Source organism: Triticum urartu, chromosome 3A (genome assembly GCF_056163025.1).
Source record: "Triticum urartu cultivar PI428250 chromosome 3A, HENAU_Tu73, whole genome shotgun sequence".
NCBI classification, from domain to species: domain Eukaryota; kingdom Viridiplantae; phylum Streptophyta; class Magnoliopsida; order Poales; family Poaceae; genus Triticum; species Triticum urartu.
Window position 1 is genome coordinate 384,398,953 of NC_141875.1, and position 5,941 is coordinate 384,404,893.

Sequence of the window (5,941 nt, forward strand, 5' to 3'; positions counted from 1 at the left end):
GAGATGATGTCACGGCGGGTTACAAGGAAATTTCAGTAAAGATAAGAAGATGGATTTTTTACTAAGTATGGAAGATTGACAAAGAACAAAGTTCAAAGTCAACCTGGGGCCTAATGTTGGGGATATTACTATCAGTTGAGACCCGCCCAGGAGGGGCCGGGTCAACCCCAATGGAGGATTATGCAAGAAGCCCAGTAAACATCCAAGATTGTAGTTTATTAAGTATTATAGAAGGCCCAAGGGCCTGAAGGCAGTTTAAGGCCTGATATTATGAACCGCCATATGTAAAGAAAGACTTGTAAAGAAAGGCATGTAAAGAAAGTCACCGAGACGAACACGATTATGAGCCGGCCGGGACTCTGTAGGCCACCAGACGTCAACCCATGTTTATAAGGGGATGACCCAGTGGCGGCTTAGGGCAAGAAACAACAAATCGATAACCAAGCCGGTGAGTTGAGCCTCTTGGAGATCAAAACCCCAGCAATACCAATCCCAACTAGACCTAGGCTTTTACCTTCATCATAAGGGGCCGAACTAGTACAAAACTCTCTCGTGTCCTTTGTCCCGATTAACCCCTTTAAGCTTCCTAGTGCGATGGCCCTACGACTAAGTCCTTGCTCTAGGACATCTTCCGTGACAATTCCATGACACCTTGTGACCCACGGATACTTCCAAACATATGCAGGTGCCAATCATGCCAGTGCAGGGGATGCTACCGAACTCAAGTGGGAGTTCGACTAAGACTTGGGTCGCTATTATGTTTCCTTTCTTGATGATCAGTAGTGGAGCCCAGTTGGGACGATCGGGGATCTAGCATTTGGGGTTGTCTTTCTTTATTTTGGTTCCGTAGTTGGACCTTTGATTGTACTTTGGATGATGTATGGATTATTTATGTATTATGTGAAGTGGTGATTGTAAGCCGACTCTTTACCCCTTTCTTATTCAGTACATGGGATGTGTAAAGATTACCCCTATTGCGACATGCCTACCATGCGGCTATGCCTCTAAGTCGTGCCCCGACACGTGTGAGATATAGCCGCATTGTGGGTGTTACAATGCTTAGATGCAAACGTTCTTGAAATGAAACAATGCGATGCACCGGTATCAAAAAATACTTTTGCAGGAATATCATTAACAGGAAGGTTACCCATGATCACTTCTGAAGAATCCTCTGCCTGAGCTGCGTTCATCATGTTGACCTTTGCCGATTTGGAATTATGCTTGACCACTGCATTGCTGGAAGATCTCACAGGAGGAGGAGGCGTAAGGCGCCTTTGGTTGAAGCATTTGTTTGCATAGTGCCCTTTCTGCTGACACTTCTTGCAAGTAACCTCTGAGAGCGGACGATGATAAGGAGCACTTGACCTTGGAGTATGAGACCGAGCTTTGTTCTGATAGCCTGGCTTGGGTGGGTGGGAAGATCCATTGCCACCTGTCGGTGTCAAAACCGGCGGATCTCGGGTAGGGGTCCTGAACTATGTGTCTAGGCCGGATGGTAATGGGAGGCAAGGGACACGAAGTTTTACCCAGGTTCGGGCCCTCTCGATGGAGGTAAAACCCTACGTCCTGCTTCATTAATATTGATGATATGTGTAGTACAAGAGTAGATCTACCACGAGATCAGAGAGGCTAAACCCTAGAAGCTAGCCTATGGTATGATTGTTGATGTGTATGTTGTCCTACGGACTAAAACCCTCCGGTTTATATAGACACCGGATAGGGTTAGGGTTATATAGAGTCGGTTACAATGGTAGGAGATCTGAACATCCGTATCGCCAAGCTTGCCTTCCACGCCAAGGAAAGTCTCTTCCGGACACGGGACGGAGTCTTTAATCTTGTATCTTCATAGTCCAGGAGTCCGGCTGAAGGTATAGTTCCTTGGCACGTCTTGTCAAAGCAGAGATCGTGTCCCCTTATTCCGGGATTCTCATCAATACGGGCGTGGGTAACCCAACCGCTTCTAGGACTCCTAGATCATAGGCAAGTCCAAACGGACACGGGGAGGACGCTCGATATCCACCCTCTTTATAAAGGGACGAGGCCTTTTATTTTTCCCTCCCGTGCTCAATCGAATCCTTCCCCCACCTCAAGCTCAAGCGCCCAAAGTTCAGGTCAGGTGCTCCGAACCTTCAGTCATGTCCGGATCTAGCCTTCAAGGCCGATGGATGCCTTCTTCCGTCACGGAAGAAGACATCAAAAAGTTGAGGGAGGCCAGATATCTAACCGCCGAGATTCTGCATCGGCTGCCTCCCCGGGGGCAGGCCGTCCCCTCCCCCGAACCCAACGAGAGCGTCGTGTTCGTCTCCCACTTCCTCCGAGGTCTAGGCCTTGCACTGGATCCTTTTGTCAGGGGCTTGATGTTTTACTATGGGCTAGATTTCCATGATCTAGCTCCGGACTCCTTTCTTCATATCACGACATTTGTTGTCGTGTGCGAGGCCTTCCTCCGGGTTACCCCTCACTTTGGCCTATGGCTCAAGACCTTTGAAGTAAAACCGAAGATGATCGAGGGGCAACATGCGGAGTGTGGAGGTGCCTCAATACGAAAGATGACGGGAGCTGCATGGCCCAAAGGTTCCATTCCAGAGGTGTCTGAATTGTGGCAACATGAGTGGTTCTACATCACGGCTCCTAGAAGTGCCAAGTGGGCGGCCGCCCCTGTCTTCCGCCCAGGCCTCCACCACAACTGATGTCATGGATTAGCAGAGGATTGAGCTGGGGTCCGGCCAAGGACGTGCCTATACTGTAGAGCCGCATTCAAGATCTCTTTAATGGATATTTCAGTTTGGTTGCGGTAGCACAAGTTATGCTGGTTCGCCAAGTCCAGCCTTGCAAACGCCGGCCTCTTCGCTTGTGGGAGTTTAATCCCGAGGGACCACGCGCCATTCAAAATTTCCTCAGCCTGACGCACGAGGAGATGTACAAGTCGTTCTTCGGACCTTAGGTGGAGTGTCTGGAAATCACCGAGGACGCGGGCCTGAGTAGCAACCGCGCCGCCAAACAGGTAAGGCATCTTCCGGCCGAACATACTATCTCTCCTTTGTTACGAAGTTATTTCTGAGAGTTCGCTTTTTGACCAGGACTGGCTAACAAAGGCGAAGTTGATTCGGTGTTCGGCCCCCCTCCCTGAGGGTTTGGAAATCCGGTATTGGAGAAGATGCTCCAGACCGCACCCTTCCCGGAGCCTTTAAAGGAAAATACTATGGATGGTAATGCGGGCGGACGCGGGCCCTCAACGCTGCCCATTCTAGCTGAGGGAGCGAGCGTCTCCATGAAGGAAGACGACCAGAAGAGGAAAAGAACTACGCCCGGGGATTCGGAAGCCGAAACTTCCAAACGAGGGAATAAGTCTCCCACAGAGGGTCCTACCTCGGGGGGCGCCGTTGCCGCACAAAGTCCGCGAGGGGATCAATTCTCCCACGAGTCGTAAGTGACCCAAAATACCTTAATAGTACAGATATGTCGTCTTTTCTTCTGAGAAGATAACCGCTGCATGTATCTTTGCAGTTCGGGCCTTAGCCCCTCTCAAATGAGCTCGTCTTCGGGGGATCTTCTTCCAGAGATGATGGAGAGCGAAACGCCCCCTCCGGACTCCTCCTCTCCGGAAGCGGGCGACCCTGAAGTGTCCTCGTGGAGGGCCTCTTCGAGTCCGGCGAGGCCAGAAGATAATCCCGTCGACCCCCGAAGTTCCCAGTGTCCGGCTCCCGAAGAGAGCAGACAAACGAGTCCGGCACCGTCTAGTGTGCGGTCGGATGTTCTGAGGGAGTTGGTGGGGCGAGCGGCCATCTCAGATGAACACCATGTGCTGATGAATACGGTGATGGAGAGAATCTCGTCCGCCGAAAGCGGATTGCATAAAGCTTTTATGAGTCTGCTGACAGGGTTTGAGGTACGTAAAATAATGTATGATAGTCCTACACATACTAGGTGTGCCCTGTGTAGATAGTAGCCCCTGAGACTCTGGTTGTCGTCGGAAACGACGATGAACAAAGGATCATATTCCCAGGTAATAACCATACCGCCTCGATGTGCAGGTGATGGAATCTCCGGTGGCTAGCCGGACTAGTGACTTTGCCCATTTAGAACGGCAGTTGGATGCGGCAGACGCCGACATCGAGCTTGTTAACAAAAGGCTTGACGAGGAACAGGGTAAGTGTCATTATCTAGTGAACGTCACATAGGAAGAGTAGCATGATGCCAGTATCTTTAATATGTTGTGACTGCAGATGGGGCTGCCAATGTTGAAGCCTTGCAGGCAGAACTTGCCCGAGCCAAGGAACAAGCGAGGTTGGGTAATGCGGCTGCTTTAAAGGCGGCCGAAGAGTTGCAAGCCGAGAAGGCCGCACATGGCGAGAGCTGAGATAAGATGGCCAAGATGGCTATAGAATTAAAAGCCGCCGCCGACCGTTGCTGGGTTCTTGAAAAGGAAAACCAGGCGAAGGCATCGGACCTTGAGAAGGCTGTTGCGACGAGGAAGGACCTCCGCTCTGCTATGAGGGCAAAGAAGGAGGAGCTGCGGGAAGCCGAGGATATTGTAGCTGGGAAATCCTTTATGTTGCGGAGGAAGTTCGGAGATCCACGGTATGCCCCCCTGGATCGGCTGTGGAGCTCGGAAGATGTGTATATGGATTTGGCGGCGAGCGCTGCCGATGCGGCCAAGTGCTTCCAGGGTCAGACGGACCGTGGAGTAGACCAGCTGTTTTGGAGACAATTCCATACTCCCGAACGTCCACCTTCATTGACTGACCAATTAGCCGAATGGGCCGAACTAAATAGGTTGTCCGGACTCTCCATGAGGTCTGTTGTGGATCAGTTATGGCCGGAAGGGTCAAAACCGAACAGCTATTTCAGCTTGGTGCAGCAGTTACTCGATGTGATGCCGCGCATTGATGCGATGAAGAGGTCGGCGTGCATAGAGGGCGCACGGATGGCCTTTGCCTGTGTCAAGGCATACTGGGCGGAGATGGATGTTACCAATGTTGCAGCACGGGATTCGGCCATAGGTCGAAAGGCTGCTGAGCACTACTTTGAAGAAGTTCTTGAGGGTGCCCGTTTGATAGAGACCCAGTGCTCAAAAAATATTATGTTTGAGTGATATGTAATCTCATTGTAAGCAAAATGCTTTTATAGAGTTTTATAAGGCTATTTTTATACTTTTGCCTAAAAGTAATATGATGCCTCCTGGGCGGCCGTTTTTGTACACGTGTGTATAACCTGAAAGATTGCAGTCGTCGGCTTCAACCCCCACACATATAATGCGGATGTGCTAGGAAAAACATGCGTTCACACTTAACCCAACGTCTTGGTCCTATTAAGGAGGTGATAGCGGAGTGAGCGAGGCAACCAGACTATAATGCTTTAACACTTTCACTTAGCCATAGGAGTTTGACAGTGGGGCTACTAGATAGCCCCTGGTGGCTCCGCACTATCCCGATCTCGGGGTGCGTATATGCCTAGCCGGAAAATGGCCCTTCGTTAAGGCGGAGGAATTCTAACATTCCCACAGGTCATCGAGTGGTTGACCAGTCTCACGCTATATCATGACAGCCAGTTTTCGGCTTTCTCTACTGAGGTGCTCATCCGAATGAACTAGGGCACAATAGCAGTAGTTCTCCTGGTGCTACCTTAGCCGGTAAAGCGGAACGTAAGGCACCAAAACACAGGAGCCAGGCAAACCCAACATTTTACCAAAGACAATGATTCGGAGCTGATGCATATAGGGCCAAACTCGCGACGCCGAACACTCCCTAAGGTATTCGGTCTTTGTGGTATAAGCCTAAATAATGGCCTTTGTAAGAAGCCCCTTGTGTCCAGGTACATGCATTGTTCTGGCGTGGCCACATGCCAAGACGTCAGCATCCTTCACAATGGTGGATATGTATCAACAAGAGACAGTAAAAAAGGTTTACGCAGGGTCTTAATCTAAAAAGAATCCTTTGAG